The sequence below is a fragment of the Amblyomma maculatum genome, chromosome 6 (genome assembly GCF_055883805.1).
Source record: "Amblyomma maculatum isolate TAMU_Amacu chromosome 6, ASM5588380v1, whole genome shotgun sequence".
Taxonomy (NCBI): domain Eukaryota; kingdom Metazoa; phylum Arthropoda; class Arachnida; order Ixodida; family Ixodidae; genus Amblyomma; species Amblyomma maculatum.
Window position 1 is genome coordinate 135,964,554 of NC_139349.1, and position 18,218 is coordinate 135,982,771.

General features: G+C 52.1%; 1 pseudogene; it reads left to right on the forward strand.

Annotated features, from left to right (window-relative positions):
- Window positions 1-5,586: 5,586 nt before the first annotated feature.
- On the forward strand, window positions 5,587-7,329 carry LOC146186827 (protein roadkill pseudogene; annotated as a pseudogene).
- Window positions 7,330-18,218: the final 10,889 nt, after the last annotated feature.

Below are 18,218 nucleotides of genomic sequence, written 5' to 3' on the forward strand. Positions count from 1 at the left end.
GGCAGTCGTGAGGAAGGAATTCCTCCCTAAATATACTGCGGAATTCAGCCATAGTGGTCGCTGTGTGACCTACCAAACGGTGCCACCGAGCGGCTTGGTCAACCAGTGCCACTGGTATCACTCTTCGCAACATGTGGGTCTCGCTGCAGCCGTTGACTTGGCCGTACGGGTCTAACGCCAGGAGAAAGCTGCTGGCGCTCATTTGATCGCCGTAGCCACTGTACGTTGGGATCGGTGTTCCGATCCGCGGGCTGGGTTGCAAGGACTGCAGCGCTTGCTGGAATGCGTTGGCGAGGACTCCTGCGAGGTTCTCGGCGTTTGCCGCTGCCTCGCACTCGGGTGCCGCGACGAGTGGCGAGATCGTCGGCGGGGTTGCGGGGTGCTGCCGTTTGGGAGCTGCGAGGGCGGACATGGCGTGCCTGGTGCTTCTCCCCAATCCGTTCGCGCGCCAACTCTTGAGGGCGGCATTTCGCGGCGTCTGCCGGAATCTGCCTGCGGGCGTCGTGTTTCGCTGGCTGCTCCTGCAGCGGCGAATTGTCCAGTCTGTAGAGTCGCGCTGGCGGCGAGCGAGCCGTGGGCCGGGCTTTCCCTGTACCCGGGGCTGAGCTCTGCGAGCCACATCAGATCAGGCAGATTACTCTGCTGGTCTGGCATTGTGTCCGGCGGGAGCGAGAAGCTCAAGTGCTTCTGCACAAGAGAACCACGTTGGGGCGCCAGTTGTGGGGGTTCTTACTAAGCCGTCGAGCCTCTTCTGAGGTCTAGGCCGCAAACACAGAGCTCCCGCGATCACACACCACAGGCAGCCGTTCTCACGGCCGCAAAGTGGTAATGCGAAGTACGACACAACACAGAACAGGACTTTGCCCGGAACCGGATGTTTATTGGGTTTTCCCAAAAAGAACGCTGGTGAAGGTCTTGCTGGCGACCCTTTCCTTTTGGATGGGGCCTGACACTTCGAAGGGCAAGATGGCGACAACAAAGAAGTATAGCGGGGAGGTATTTACCTTGCGTCCTTCCGTTGTCGCGGCTCGCTGTCGTCTCTCCTCGGCGGTAGCCGGTTCCCGCCGATCTCGGCGCATCTTGCCCTTTGTCCTTTTTCGGCCAATGAGCGTCGCGTCTGCGACGCCTAGCGGTGCGCTCCTGCGCCCGGCGAGGGAAGAGGGAAACGCGGCGCTATCGAGCAACCCGTTTTGGTTACTCATCCTCGGAGGAGAAGGAATACTTTTGTCCCCTTCATCCTCCGCGGCGCGCGGCGTTTCGGAGGGATGCGTGGTTCTCCACGATCGCTACAATATACACCCAGAGGCCGCAACGCCTTTCCACTCACACCACAAAACGCTGAAGCATGACCATATTCAAACATCACTTTGCGTCACAACAAGCGCCTAAACTGACTACTCATTACAGACACAGTTGTACCCGTATCCACCAAAGCTAATGTACACACACCATTAATGAACACACGAATTTTGTTTTTGAGCATCATAATTGGAGGGATATTGGCACACAGCACATTTCCAGCGGCCTCATCCCCATTGGTCGCGCTGGTTAGTTTTCTTGCCGAGGCGACATGGAGCGCCGCCGCGGTGATGGAGAACGACGCGCACGGAAGGCGGGTGGAGGAGTAACACTTCAATCAGATGCAGGGGAATGGTCGAAGTTATTCTCGTTGTGGATGTTGCGGTAATACCCACGCGGAGTATTTGAGTGCTGAAAAACACGGCGGTATTGCCGATTGTTGGGTACTGTTGGAGTAGCCGGGCAGTTATAGCGTGGCGGGAACCTACTGCGGCAGTACCTGGCGATGTGACCTTCGACACCGCAGTGGTAGCATATCGGTGGAGAAGGTAGAAAATGCTGTTTTTGATAAGAGCAGGGAACAGCAGGGCGCATCGTAGGTCTGGCTGAATGCTCATACTACTCAGGAATTTTGGTAGACCGAATTGAAGATCTAGGTGCAGTTGAGGCGACGTCATACCTTGGGGCGTCAAGCATCGACGCATTCGGGTTGGCAAAATGCATAGGCGGGTAGTAAATAGAAGCTGCAACTTCAGGAGCTGGGAAGAAAGGCTGCACTGCAAACGCTTGTGGTGGTGAAGCCGGCGGTCTAGAGACCCTCTGGACAGAGACCTCAGCAGATTCATGCAGGATCTAGTTGGGCATGATCATCAAGGCATGATCAGCATCAAGATTCATGCAAGGGAAGTGGGCTGAGCCATAGAAGTTCTTCCCGCACGATTTGCCGGATAGTCGACAGAAGATCTAGTTAGGCATGATCATCAAGGCCGGCCACAGTAGACACGTTGGCCAGCCGCCCAAATTGCGGCGCAATACGACGTGTTTTAAGAGCTTGAAACGCGCGAATGTGTCCAATGACATCGGAGACTGTGTCAAGATTGTCTTTGGTGATTAAGAAGTAGTACACGTCTTCAGCAATGCCCTTCAAAATGTGGCTGACTGTTTTCCTCGGGCATGTTAGAATTGACACATTTGCATAAGTGGTACAAGTTTCACCGGGCAATTGAGCTCTTTGAGCAAGGGTCTGCTAAGCCCGCTTTTTGCTGCTCGGATGAGTCGCTAAAACGCTGCTTTAACTCGGTGGCAAAACGTTCTCAAGTTGTCAAGTTGTCCTCGTCATTCTCAAACCAGGTCATCGCCATAAAAACGACATTTGTTAGTATGGTGACAGGCTCCCACCGGTTGTACCGACTAACTGGTTAATAATGAAGTAGCCACTTCTCAACGTCCTCACCTTCTCCTTTAAACGGTCATGGTTCCCGGTAAGTCTGGGACGGAATTGGACTGGAGGGGGCAGGCCTGTCGCCAGCCTGGCTTGCAGCGTCGCGGCTTGTACACTTAGAGTCGGTGTGGTCCATGATGGTCGGGAGCAGTGGCAGTCCAGCAAGGCGGCGACTACGTCGAAACTCCAGTTGGTCTTGCAGCGCCGTAGGTAGGGATAGAACGGAGCACCTTCCACCATGTTGTTACGATGAAATAAAATAAAGGAGGTGTTTATTTACAGGGGAGGAGGAGCTCGAGCGGACATGGCAAGACGTCTAGTACAATCAGTGTTACAGCCGAGGATACTATACCAGGCCCAATTCCAAAGACTCACGAGGCGGCAATGGGTGAAATTGGAAACAATAAATAGAAACGCAATGTGCACTATCACGGCCTTACCAAAACTTACCCCTATCCCTATTCTCCAAGAGTTTGCACAGATAAATACGTTGACAGAATTAATTGGACAACGAGAGGCAACAAGGGATATGAAGCGAAAGTACGTTATGCCCATAGCATCCTTGTACAACGAGGTGGCAGTTCGAACACTACCAATGGCTGACCCCCCTCCGTGGGAATTCACGACTATTACGACAAACAAGACCGCTCGGCTTCGTCGCAAAGAAAAGCTGACATCTCGACCTCTGGTTGATGCATTTCCGGGTACCTGTATTGCATATACGGACGCATCAATTATAGAAAATGGCGGTAGAATAGCAGCTACTAGTCCAACACACAGCGAACTAAAGGTACATAAAGAATATGTTTCAGAATACCCGGACTCGCTTGTGATGGAACTCTATGCAATCCGCGATGCTATGGAGGCCATAAATAAAATAGATTCGATAACAGAAGCCCACATCTATACAGAGTCTTTAGCCGCCATAAAACAACTGAAGAAAGTGACGAAGACGCTATGTGTTACCCAGGAAATCCACGCACTCAATAAAAAAACATAGATAAGCATCCAGATACATTGGACACAAGAAAATGTTGAGAACGCTGAGCAGAGAAAAGTTGACCACCTCACACACGAAGTTCCAAACACTAATGCGCCCCCCACCAGGATCCCTTTCGATGGCCGCTCCGCTGTTCCCATCTTAGCATCCTCTTTAAGGAAAAGTTCACGTGCCCTCATTCCCCGTGTACATTCCCACTCCCTCGTAACTTAACAAGATTGGAGGAGGTTTCCCTTAGAAGGATAAGAGCTGGGGCGGCCCTTACCCCGTCGGTAAAATGCCGATGGGAATCGCAAGCAGACATCGGACCAACGACATGCCCGAAGTGTTCCACACCAGCTGCAGAGGTGGATGTTCGCCACCTGCTATAGACTTGTGCAGGGACAAGGGCATCAAGGACACAGGTTCTGCGCGAAGTGGGACTAATCACAACAAGGGAAGAGGACTTTTCTAAATGGCTCACCGACAACGCTAAGAGCGGGAGCCTGCTCCGGTTCCTCAAGGAAAACCATTTACATGATTTTATATAATATGCCTTATGGCAAGCTTGCGTACAAAAAAAATTTACAGAGCTATATCAGCGGGACAAGGTGAAGTCTACTAGCCACCAGAAACCAACGTTTCTTCCTCTTCTTCTGCCTCCCAATCCCAATCCTTCATCGTCGTCAGTATACGGCACTTGTGAAATTAGCTTTGTGAAGCTGATTTTAACAGGTAGAATTTCGGCATGAAGTTTAAAGAAAAGAATACGAAAGGACGATATCACGTACACGGCGGTGAAGGTTGCTCGAAGGGGCGAATAGTTGAACGAGGCAGTTTACAAAAGTTTCATGGCACGATAGTGTCCGTGTTACTTCGCGACGAGCTTACTGGACAAACACAGTGGAGACGAAGGGACCCAGGGCCGTACTTGAGCACCTATATAGAAGGTGTGAGCAGAGTAACTTGTAGCTGAGGGATTCCTTCTGGTACTGTTCTTTCGAAGTTAGCGAACAAGCCAGCTGGCGGTATTCTTCCTGGTTTTTGGCAGCCTGCTAATGCAAGGTATAGATTGAAAGGTAAGGACGGTAATGTGTAACTTTGTCGAGTGGAGTCGAATATTCATGACCACACAGAAAACAGAATGGTGAGGATACTGATGACGGCAGCTTGAGCAGCGCTAGTCGGCGACGGGACGTTTGGCCCAGCTGTTGTTGCTGTTGTTTTCCTCTAATTTGATAGTACATACCCACACAGGGGGATCGGTCAAGAATTGGGGTGCAGAGATATCAGATTTTGAGATGTATACCTACATCGTAAAAATAAATAGAAATAAATGCTAGGGAATAGAGAAGGAAATGTCAACCAGCGCAAAAGCGACGAAGATGTCAGATGGTGCAGATCGTGCTCTTTTTCTCTTTTGCGCGTTCGCTACCTCACGTGTGCGCGCGGCGTGCTTGAGCTGCCTAGGGTGGTATTTGGGTTCGGCTGTTGGACTGAGTGTGGCCATCTGCCTGGTTCACGGAAACTGCATCTTCCGTGCCAATGCGCCACTCATGAGTTGACGAAGGAACCGCAGCGGCTCAAGATCGTGTCGAAGGAGAGTGCGGCACCTACGCCTTTACCCGGTTCTGCGGTGTCCGCCCACACTGTTCGGCATTTCGGAGAAATTCTTCGGAGGTAGGCCCGTCCTGCTAGCGTCGCCGGCTTTGCTCCCGTGAAAATGTGGCCCTCGTCCCCGCGTTCCGGTGGCGACTACAGCCCCAGCAGAGTTGTCAAGAGCCGCCACGCGTCCAGTTCTGAGGTGCTCGTGCCGGTGCCGCCGTTGCCGGCGTCGGCATCCGGCACCGTGGATGCTCTTTGCAGGCCGTTGCCGGGCGCAGGTACAAATGGAGGAGGAGAGGGTCTACTCTTCTCGGGGCGCGTCGCCGCCGCCGTCGCCGCTGCGGACGGCGAGATGCTGTCGGAATCGTCAGGCAGCATGCCTATTCCCCGCATGTCCATTGTGCGTTCAGAGAGCAAGGTCAACACGCCTGTGACCGAGAGCTGGTGCCACGCTAAGGTGAAAGTCATCGACGGGTCCTACATATGGACCATCAACGACTTCAGCTTCCGCCGGGAAGAGAATGGGGAAGTGCTAAAAAGCTCGACATTTTCTGCGGGGGCCAACGATAAGCTGAAGTGGTGCCTCAAGGTGAGCCGCATGATTCCGTTCCCTCAATGGCAGGGTCCTCTGAGCAGCGTCACCTGGCGACAGATAGCGGAAACATTGTAAAAAGAAATAATAGCACGTTTAAAGCCTGCCGTACTCATTGCTTCAGTGGCGCAATGGATTGACACTACTTACCTCAACAGTAAGCGATTGAAACGTGTGTTCGAATCCGGTAATATCAACTTTTTACTTTTTCGTTTTTTTACGCAAAATAACGATAACGTACCAAGCTCATTCCTGGGGAGTGTTCTCCATTTAGGTTACATTATGTAGTGCTTTTATTTCTTAATAGCTGCAAAACCAGCCTTGAATACGGCCACGAGGTGATGGCATGATAATGGTAACACTAATCATTTACCTTCACCTTAATCATTTTCTGCTTTCAGTGTGTATGTTACCTTTAGGTTGCGTTCAGAGACACCTTTCGGTAACTATCGCCGTTTAATCCGCTGAGAGGTAACCAGTGAGGAGAAAGAAGTTGCGGGACGCAACCGTTGAGGAGATGAAATTACGCAGGTGAGCCCCAAGGGCCTGGATGAGGAGAGCAAGGAATACCTGTCTCTCTACCTGCTGCTGGTGTCCTGCAACAAGAGTGAAATCCGTGCCATGTTCACGTTTTCCATCCTCAATACCAAGCGGGAAGCGACCATGACCCTGAAGAGTAAGAGGACGTACAGCTTTTTTCAAGGCAAAGATTGGGGCTTCAAAAAGTTTATTCGAAGAGACTTTTTGCTCGACAACGCCAGCGAACTCCTCCCTGACGACAAGCTCACACTCTACTGTGAAGTGAGCGTCGTGGCAGACAGGGTGGAAATTTTGAGGAAGACCAACGCGATCGAGTTCAGGGCCCCCGAACGTCGGCTGTCGGATGAATTTGGGAATTTATTCGAAAGCCAGAAATTCAGCGATGTCATCCTGAGTGCCAATGGCCGGGACTTCTACGCCCACAAAGTTGTCCTCGCCGCTCGTTCTCCTGTATTTGCGGTCATGTTCGAGCATATGGAAGAAGAGCAGAATCGAGTGGAGATTACCGACATGCATCACCAGGTGTTGCGTGAAATGCTGCGGTACATGTACACGGGCCGAGTACACAACCTTGAGCAAATTGCTGGTGATCTGCTGGCCGTTTCCGACAAGTATGCCTTGGAAGGTTTAAAAATTATGTCCATAACCAGCCTGCGTTCAAGCCTCTTTCTCGAGAAAGAGTTCTAGATGTGCTCATTTTAGCAGACATGGACTGTGCAGGCCACCTGAAGGCACGCTTTCTCGACTTGATCAACATCAAAAATGCTTAGACGTGATGAAACTGCGGCCTCGAAGGCCATGATCGACTGCCAGTCGCACCTGGTTGCCTCGCTCTTCCGGGCATTCGCTACCCTGGACCTCACCCAAATATAAGGCGGGATTTGGGTCACCGGTAGCACCAGGACCAGAATGATGCTGGAGCTTGTTCGTAAGCAGCTCGTAGTCTGCTGGACCGCGACGTGTCTCTCTGCTTAGAGCTTCAGATTGCTCAGCCTCTTCTCTAAACCAACAATAAAAAATGGTGAGGGTTCAAGCATGGCTTCAGACTAATTATTCAAGCGAAAACTGTTAACTATCCTTATGCACGGCTTATTACGGTTGGACACCATTGAAAGGCTGGAATTACGTGTACGGCCAAGCTTCGCAACTTAAGAGTGGAGGCGATAGTGCCTTTAATAGAGGCTTAGAATTCAGCGATAACTGATTGTCTATTCTTTAAATTGGTCTTTGGGGAAAGGAAGGCTGAGTATTTTCGCCCTTTTCGGTGTAGACGTTCACATAACTTCACATAATTCACATAACATAACACCGTCCTTTTATTGAGCGAATTTTAGCATCTTGTTTTTATTTAAGCTGGTTTTCAAGGAACGATACGGTGTATTCTCCTTCACTGAAGGGGATTCGGACTCAGTGAGGCGAAATCCGAATGTGCACCCCAAAATAGCTGAGCTCAAAAATAAATTTTATTTTCATTTAATGAGGTACTGTTTTATAGGTATGCGTAAGGTTTTTCGCAGCACGAGTAACTTTTCCGCTTTCCAGCAAGTAGTTTTCCTCTTGTTCAGTCTTTAAGGAATTGAATAGGACAGTTGATTATGTCCTGAACTTACCACCACAAGCCCAAGCTCGTCAACAGCCCACCGCTCATTCACTAACCGTGTTTCTACATGGATCCTGCCTATCTGAACCATGACACAGTTCCCCTAGTTTCAGTTATTTCTGTTCAGTATAGGACACGTACCGTTATTACTCGTCTAGAGGGGCTAAGGAAACCGGGCAAATATTTTTTAGACTGTATAGCTAACACTCTACTTTGTCCGCTGGTACGCAAACGTTTCGGCCCTTCCTTCTCTGGCCGTCGAGCGTCTTCATAGACCATAGATTTTGAGCGTCTGGCCACTTTGGGCGCGCAGCTGGATTTTTCTGTGGCGGAGCGGGCAGAGCACAAGGCCGAACGGGCTGTAGAAACACAAGAAAGCAGTTAGCTGCTGAGAGATAAGGTAGCCTCTGAAAAAGAGATCCTTGAATTGAGGCTTAAACTTCAGGAAGGAGCGAGAAATAACACGATAGACGATACCACCGCCTTATCGGTATTGCCAGAAGTACAGCCTATCATCTCACAACATATGCTACAACAGTTCGATGAACTACGCGATAACCTGTATGCGTATTTGCAGCCTTTTTATCGTTTAGCGTGTGGAAAAGTGGTTAGGACTGGCTCCATGTGCTGTTAAGATCGGTCTCCTAGCCGTGGTTCACGCGTATGTTGCATTCCGATCCAATATACGCGTTTTTCACAGGCTGTGCTGTACAAGGAGGAAAACATAAAAATGTTCATGGTCATGTTGGGTGGCCATTAGGTAACGCAAACTGTGGAAATTCGAAATAATGTTTCTTCAGTGTTACTTGTAGAACGTCCCAAAATAATATTGCACCTTTGCAGGCAATAAAACAGGGTTCGATGGTTTCAGGTGTATCACATAGCCGACAATTAACAGAAGAAACAAAATATCTTTTTATTTTATGAAGCCTGATTTTCACAGGTACAACTTTGGCGTGAAGTTTAAAGAAAAACGTTTTAGTAGAGGGCGAGGTCGACATTTTGCGTACTCTTTTCACGCACATACAATCAAAATAGAGAGAACGACATAATGGACGAGGGAACAACATAGATATCAATTCTTTGCGTAAACGTTTCCGTGAAAAAGAGGATAAGTACTCATAAGAAAAGCGAACTGCCAGAAAACGCACTGAATAGCAAACGTATTTCATAAAACCAAATAATAAGGGCCGATTGGTAAAATTGAGAGAGACCACTAAGTTGGGAAGAAAGTTCAAAATGTCTTTTTTTTTCAGGGAGGCGCTGATAATTGGATAGGAGCTATTACAGAAAAAGAAGAAACAGTAACTAACTGTCTGACAGAGATGTGCCAAACCTAATCCAGGAACAGAAATAAGTCTATGCAGTAACAGGCCTGAATAGGTTATCTCGTCACATTGGCTCAAAACTGGAGGACCTTATGTACATTGTAGACGTTCGGTGAAAACTTTGGATGTACTGCCGCGCGCTATGATGTACCTGCCAAACATAATAAATTTTTGTTGCCAGGAAAATGTTACAGGCCTGTGCTCGACCAAAAATTGATAGGCAGTGCGGAATAAAAGTCCGAGCATAGCTTTGGAGTTCCGGGACCCGCTCTCTCCAGTAGCGCCCACTAGACTTGAGTGAATGAAGGGGAAGTCTAAGGTGTTTAGAGGGGACGCGAGTTCAATCAGTTGCAGCATAATGAGTCGGGATTGGTCCTCATGAACCGAACCACAGACCCGAACGTTTAGGCCGCGCCCGAGATCGTGAAACACATATCATAATTCTCCTTGTCACACCGTGAGGATGAAGTAAGCCCTGTTTACATGAACCCGCTGTGGAGGATCGAGTTGGGGAATTGAGTTGAGTAGACTGCACCCTACCGGGATTACATGAACCCGATCTGACGAGCGCAGAACCGCGACGAGCGGCGATTGCGGCGGCACCTCGCATCGAGGCGAAGAACTAGCAGACGCCACCCGATTCAGTTTTTTCCCCCGCGCATTTTAGCGCTTTCCGTACTCTTCCCCTATACCGCTGGGCCCTGAGTCAACCAACACTCAACCCGACAGCGTTTACATGCTTCCTGCAGCGTGGACGAGTCCAGTCAACCCACCTCCTGCGCGGGAGTTGACAGGACTCGACCTCTCGTCTTCTGGATCCGACTAAACGGGGTTTACACGGACCCGATAACCGGTTTCGACCCAATAACTCAACTCAACCCGCTCCTGTCGGACCCCTGTAAACACCACTTTAGTGGGATTTCGCGAGTAACAAATACTGCGCATTTCCTTTCTCGCAAACCGTGAAATTGATGCGTTCAACGGAACGCCGGTTGTGTTCGAGAAGGAGCGCGCAGTGTCCAGCAGGAACGATCAGGCTTTTGCACGAGAATTGTTCAGTGCAGTTTCGACACTGCTCTCGGAATATTTGCCTTATATACTACAACTCGGATACAATATACTAAGAAAAATTTATAACTCCAAAACAAAATACGTACTAATATGTACATTGCCCGACCCTACTGCATTATTAAATAATGCAATACAAGCTGCAGCTCTGTGCTGCGCATAGAAATTGTTTAGAAAGTTTTATTAGACAGTATACGTTGACATGTGTGATGACGAAAGACCAAAAATGAAAACTTACACGGTTAAGAACAGAGACACTGCACATAACATACCATAAAGAGAATTTATTGGGTACACACATACATAAAAATGCACATTACTCACAAAACACTGTAGGTTACATATGCATAATTAACTAAAAATAACAAGATTCCTCAGAGAGGGGTAAACAGTATAAACGAGGAGGGTTCTAATAAAGGATGACAGGCATCTCAAGTCTGCTGCTTCGTACAACATAGAAGCGCGTGTGCCAGCGCTGCAGGCACCGCGTCTCGCCGTCCGTTTCTAACTGTCCAGACAAATACTTTCAGGCGGCGAGGCGCAGCCTGTGCAAGGCTGGGTACATTGCTCGGGCGGGAGTTCGGCGCGCCTCAGCGGGGCACCGGCGACGCCACAACACAAACAGAACCCCACTGAACACAAGGTGTTCAAAAGGGTTGCGCCGGCGCCTGACGCCCGGGTTCATGCGGACATTAAACATCCTATATGCGAGCCGCCACATTGTTCTCACAACTACACATTCGAAAAACATGTGCGAGGCTCTCGGGAGCACCGCAGTTGGCACACTGATCTTTGGTTACAATACCCCATCTGGCAAGGCGCTGTCTCGTGGGGAGGACGCCCCAACGCCTAAGCCGGTCAAAATCTCGCACTTTATTTGGCAGCCGACAAGATGCCCACGCTCGCCATTTGGGTACAGCGGTCTCTCGTTATCTCAAAATAACGGCTTGAGAGGCTAGTTGGTGCATCATCATATTCAGATATGTGGCGCAAACAAAGACAAACACAGAGTGCGCGTGTGTTGTGGATCTTCTCCTGTGTTTGTCTTTGTTTGCGCCACATATCTGAATACGGTCTCTCGTTCCTCATCAGATGAAAGCCTGCGAAAGGCTACTAATTCGCTGATGCGTATGGCTGGTAGGTCGCCTACATTAACATCAGACAGGTCTGCATCGAGAGTCGAATTTATCTAGGCTACCTCGCGGTAAAAAGGCAGAGGTCTGTCCGCCTGTGGACCAAGGTATTGTTCGGGTGTAAGCACACGACGCGCCGTGCTCATCCAGTACAGGATGAGCGAGCGACCAGGGTAAGACTCGTCAGCTAATAGCCTCTCTACCAGCCTTAACGCGACTACTCGAGCCACTGTCGGAATGCACGGCAGGCCAAGGCCTCCCTGCTCCTCGTAAGGTGTAGGATGTGACGGGCGACTAGCGCAGTCCTGCCATCCCAAACAAAAGTCCCTATAAGGAACGCTAGTCTGTTCCCCACCAGGCACGCGATTGTCGCGATACGCGCCACATAAAAGGTGAAAGCGCACGCTCGTGTCTTGACGACACTAACTTTAGCATCGAGCGCGAAGTTGAAACGCGCTGCGTCAGAAAGGGCGTGCGTGGCTCGCGAGAGAACCACGTCCCATGCCCGAGGGGAGACTCCACTTGGCTCAAACAGCATGCTATGTACACGCACTGCGTCCACAAACGGTACGGCGGCGGCTAAAACCTCGAATACGCCTTTCCGCGGTGACCCTACGCAGCAGAGGGTTGAGCGAAATTATGAAGAGTACCGGCGAGAGCGGCATCCCTGGCGCACTCCCCGCGTAATCGGGAAGCTGCCGGTAATTTGGCCATTCAGTACTAGTGCACTGCTAAGATCTGTGTAAAGGCCGCGTAGGAGCTGAACGAATTCGTCAGGAAAACCAAATGAGCGGAGCACGGCGAACAAGTCACCATGTTCTACGCAGTCGAAGGCCTTTGCCTGGTCCAAGGAAACAAAAGTTCCAGTGATCCGTTTGGCACAAGCTTATTCGAAGACGTCTCTCGTCAGTGTCAGTGTCCAGGTACCGAACAGGACTGGTACGGGCTAACCAAGTCCTGAAGGTAGATTCGCACCATACGGACCAGCAATGTGGCTACAAGTTTATAGTCGGTATTAAGGAGGGTAATCGGTCGCCACGAAGAGGGACTCGACGGCGTCATGCCCTCCTTCAGTATTAGAAGGATACGGCCGACACTGAACGAGGGTGGTTTTGTGCCACTCTCGAGGAAACAATTTACGAGCTTAAGTAAAGAAGGACCGAGGATGTGAAAGAAAATAGAATAAAAACCGGTTACAAGTCCGTCAGGACCGGGAGCGGTCGACTGGTTCATGGCACCTAAGGCACAACGCACCGCTTCCAAAGTTGCCGGCTCCTTAAGTGCCGAACATGCGTCTTCTGGAAGTTGAGGAAGAGGCCCAAAGAAGGAGCCGACAGCTTCTTGAAAATGCTCCTCCTAGTCGAGGCCTTACGACGAAAAGAGGACCGCGAAATGCTCGGTACACGAGTTCCGGATGTCCGCGGGTTCCGAAGACGTCGTACCGTCCGCAAACGTGACGCTCTCCACGCGAGTTCGCCTGTTACTGTGCTGGCCAACGGCTCGAGTGTGTCCGAGGTCCGCGGCATCTTCAAGAGGCACGTTAGATGGTCCCGCTGAGAGTGATGCGCGTGAACTGTCTTCGAGGATGCGGTGATAACGCTCGCGCAGCGTTTCGAGATATTCGCGCATTGCGAACGTGAGCGTTTCGTCGCCCCGTACGATGTGCATACAGCGCAGAACGTCATTCCGCATGGTCGTAATCCGGACACGCCGCGCCTTTCCCGCACACACAAGAACATCGCGCCAGCGTGTTTTCAGCGCGTCCCAGGTAGCAGGTGTTATGTCACTAACTGCGGCCACAGACAAGCACAACTCTCGGCGTATATCAGTGAAGCACTGTTCATCGCGTAGTACCGCTGCATCCATGCGCCACATCAGGGGGCTGTTTGCACGGCCCGGGGCTGCTCGCAGAGTAACCGTGACCGGGAAGTGATCAATTAGTTTAAGGCCTGGTGAGAAAGGCAATACCTCGCACTGTAGCAAGTCAGGTGTCATGGCGGAGGGGATGTAAACTCGATCTATTCGGCTCGCGCTTTGGCCCCAGACTCGTGTTGCCTCGAAATGGTCTCTGTGAAAAGTGACCCACGGGTCTTCCAAGCGTAATGATCGCACTAGCTTTTAAAGTTCTTTCGCGCGGTAATTGGAGGCGCCCTGACCCCCTGATGTCGCGCATTGAATCTAAAACACAATTGAAATCCCCGAACGGAAAGTGATGCACGTCGTCGAGAAAGTATATCATGATGGTTCGAAAGAACTCGTTTGTCAGACTACACGTGAGTGGTGTGTAAACGTTGAAAAAACGAGTCCTGCGGCCATCCAGATAAACGTCAACGACAATCACGCGCCGATCTATGCCATATGTACAATGAGCACATGCCCTGTATGCTGGTGAAAGAAAGATCACGCCTACGCCACAACACCGTGAGTCCGTTAACGAAAAAAAAGGCCCCAACATTAAAACATGAAAGAAAGGAAAGGACATCAGCGGAGGTGTGGAAGTTGCACTGGCGCGCAGCCAGAGAAGGGTGGCAGTTCCTGGCCCTACAGGGCTGGGACGGTATACGTCAACGCCGCTTGCGGCGGGGGCTAGCCAGCCACCGATTTGTATCTGTTGTAGGCCGTCAGTGCACCCGTCACCGCTTCGGTGGTGGTGGTCGACGGCTGTTGTTGCGGCGCGCGTCTTTCTCTCCCTCTTCTTTTCTTTCTTGCCTATTTTCTCTTCTGTCCATGTCAGCGCACGTTAAAGATCCCCAGGTGGTCGAAATTACTCCGTAGCCCTCCACTACGGCTCCTCTTTCTCTCTTTCCACTTTCACTCCCATCTTCCTCCCTTCCCTTACGGCGCGGTTGAGGTGTCCACAGAAAAACAAGTGAGACAGTTACCGCGCCTTTCCCTTCCTACAAATAATAAATCAGTTTTCTCTTCTGTCCGCCCCGCCGGGGTTGTGCAGTGGTAAGACGCCCGACTACTGTGCCGGAGTACCCGGGTTCGAACCCGACCTCGGCGGCTGCGTTTCGATGGAGGCGAAACGAAGAGGCGTCCGTGTGCTGTGCGATGTCAGCGCACGTTAAAGGTCCCCAGGTGGTCGAAATTACTCCGTAGCCCTCCACTACGGCACCTCTTTCTTTCTTTCCGCTTTCACTCCCACCTTCCTCCCTTCCCATACGGCGCGGTTGCGGTGTCCACAGAAAACAAGTGAGACAGTTACCGCGCCTTTCCCTTCCTATAAATAAATCAGTAAATCTCTTCTGTCCGCACGAGGCAGCGGAGGTGGCACAGCTACAGACCCAGTAGCAGGCCCGTGCATTTTCTTTAATTTCTTCCTACAGCCACAACAACAGTTGCACTCCTGCAAAAAACAAAACTCTACTTGATGCGAACGCGCAAGATGAAGCACCACCCTTTGCTTGTCAGGGTGGTCAAAGCCTTGCGCGTTAAAGGAAGCAAAACGAAAAAGAGCCATCATAAAAAGGAGGAGGCACAAAGACAACTATACTTATCACAGAAACAAAGAATTGGATAACATAACAGACTCACGGAAAAGTTCGTGGCCAGGATGCGACAAAGCTGATTCCTGCGGGCACGGGCCGCGACATGGTCCGTGTGACGCGCGCGTCTGTGCTAACAAAACCACAATCAAACACACACACACACACACACACACACACACACACACACTGCACGGAACGCACGCAGTTGACCCTTCGGAGGCCGCAGCGCCGCAGCAGAGCAGCAGAGGCGATTATTAGCCGGGAGCGAGAAGCGGTGGCCGCTGGTCGGCGCCGACTGAGCCTCGTCGAAGCCACCGCCAGATAGGCGAACAGGAAGAGGAGGGTGCGGCCGCAGCGGCCGTTGAGCCTGAGAGGCAGCGCCATGGTGATTACGACTCGGCGTCCGAGAAGTCCATCTCGGAGCCGTCTGGTGCCTTCCGCACCTTCTTATGCGGCGCTGATGCGTTCGAAGCAGATGCACAGGTCTCTGTGCCGGAAAAGTGACGCTTGCCGTCGTCCGCCAAAGGCGCTTGCATAGCGCGGCTCCTACTCGGGCATTGCGGCCTCGCGGAGCCAGTGCGTCTTGCCACCGTAACGCCAGACAGGGTGGCTTCTTTACTCGGGAGGACGGGGGCGGAAGCCGCCGAGTGCAGGAGGCGCGGGGCGTTCAGCAGAGCCTCCAGATTTGCTGACTTCACATGTGGAGCGGGCGTCGTCTGCAGCTTGTCGCCGTGCGTGTGCTGGCCCGGCTCAGGTTGCGACTCCAAAGCTCGGGACTCAGAGCCGGGTACGTCTGAGGAAGTCTCGGAGTCGCTGTGAGAGGTTGTCACCTCCGTCACAGGCTCGCTATCGGGGGAGGGCTCCGTGGTTGCCCCGTCAGAGAGGGCCTCAGGCGTGGTCGTCAAGGCCTCGTCGTCGTCCTTCTCTGCGTCCCTGCTGGTCTCCTGGGTGTCGCCGGACAGCTCCAGGTTCGCGGCCTTTTCGGGTTGTACGACAGGCTCCGGGGACGACTTGGCAGCCGCTGCATAAGAGCGTGGTAGAACACAATCCACCGTTGGATGTTCGCCACCACAGCGCTTGCACGCGGAGCGGCAACTCGCACTATCATGGCCGTAAGCGCTGCAACGACCGCAGCGCACCGCTGAACAAGCAGTGCCAATGTGACCTCAACGCCGCACCTGGAACACACGCGTTTCATTCCTCGACACTCCAGCATCACTAGATCAGGAAGCTGTGGGGTGACCGCCTCATTTCCAACCTGACCAGCCGCGTCCCGTTTCGGACGTGGCTCCTAGACTGGATCGCTACTTCTGAGGGATCGGACTCTTCCGCACGGGGAGCCCCGCCGGGGTGGTGCAGTGGTAAGACGCCCGACTACTGTGCTGGAGTTCCTGCGTTCGAACCCGACCTCAGCGGCTGCGTTTCGATGGAGGCGAAACAAAGTGATGTCCGTGTGCTGTGCGATGTCAGCGCACGGTAAAGATCCTCTGGTGGTCGAAATTACTCCGTAGCCCTCCACTACGGCTCCTATTTCTCTCTTTCCACTTTCACTCCCACCTTCCTCCTTTCCCTTACGGCGCGGTTCAGGTGTCCACAGAGCAAGCGTGACAGATACTGCACCTTTCCCCTTCCTCTGAACCAACCAACCAACCGCACGGGGAAAGCGCCGCAGTGAGAGCCTCGTCGCTGAGGCACGGGGGAAGACGGTAAACCATCACATAAACCACCGGAGCTCCCATCTGCTACAGCGGCACTTCTTTTCCGGCGAGATGCAGGACACCTCTCGCCACCATTTTGGTCGCTTGCGCCATGGAGGACACGGCGGCCAGGAAACGAAGACCTCCAAGGTGCCGCAGGTACTGCAGCCCCCTACTCCGACAACCTCCTCGATAGTGTCGATGAGGCTGTCCGCCGCAACAGGTTCCATCACCGTGAATATGAAGCACTGCGCCTTGGATGAGCGCAGTGCCGGGGTTCGTCGTTCCATGACTCGATCCAAAGGCCGGGCAGCCGCGATAGGAACGCGGCGCCGGACAGGCGAATCCTCCGGGGGGAGTGCAGGAACAATTCGGTGCGCAGCAGCCGGGTACTCGGACTCTACATACACAAACACAGACGATCAGACACTACATTGGTCAAACTCCGTAAGGTGGGAGACCAGTTGGGCCGCATGGTCCGCCGGGTTTCAAACAAACGCGGGGGGTTGCGAAGTAAGGATGCCTTGCGGCTGGCAAACGCCTTCGTGACCAGTCGGATTCTATATTCGACACCTTATCTCCACCTACGGAAGCAAGAGGAGGATGCGCTTGAGGTTATCCTTCGCAAAATTGTCAAGCATGCCCTGGACCTCCCCATCACTACTTCAAACAGGCGTCTTATGGCCCTTGGGGTGGTGAATACTTTCCGGGAGCTCCGGGAGGCCCACCTTACAAATCAGTACACGCGTTTGCCGCAAACGGAGTCGGGTCGCCGCCTTCTTGCTCGACTCCGTATCCAACACACCACACTCATGGAAGACAGGTTTCGCATCCCAGAATTGTGGAGACGCGCCCTCAGCGTGCGACCTCTGCCAGCGAATATGTCACACGAAGATCATAATGGTCGGCGCCTGGCACGAGCGGAAGCCCTAGCCCGACATTATGGCAACAAAACAGGTGTATACTATGTGGACGCCTCCGGCCCTCACCACTGGGGATGGTACACGGCCGCTGTAGTTCACAACAGCAAAACGGTTAACGGTCTCACCTTCAGAGCCCACAGTACAACACACGCAGAAGAGGTGGCGATTGCTCTCGCGGCCTCTCATTCCGACTCAAACTACATAATTACCGACTCGCGAGGAGCCTGTCGGAACGTCAGACAAGGCTGGACTCCCTTACTAGCCTATAAAATTTACTTAAATTACATACGGGATACGGACCCCGCACACCGCTACCTTATATGGGCCCCTGCTCATCAGGGTTTGGCAGGAAACGAGGCAGCAGACGCAGCCGCCCGCGCGCTCCCTCACCGGGCTGTTTTCTCCTCCCTACCCGATCAGGAACCCGATTTTAATCCGGCCTACACCTTCAAAGATATCACGACGTACTATCAAAATTGTCATCGCCTTTACCCCAGCCCATGTAAAGGTCTCAAAAAGGCG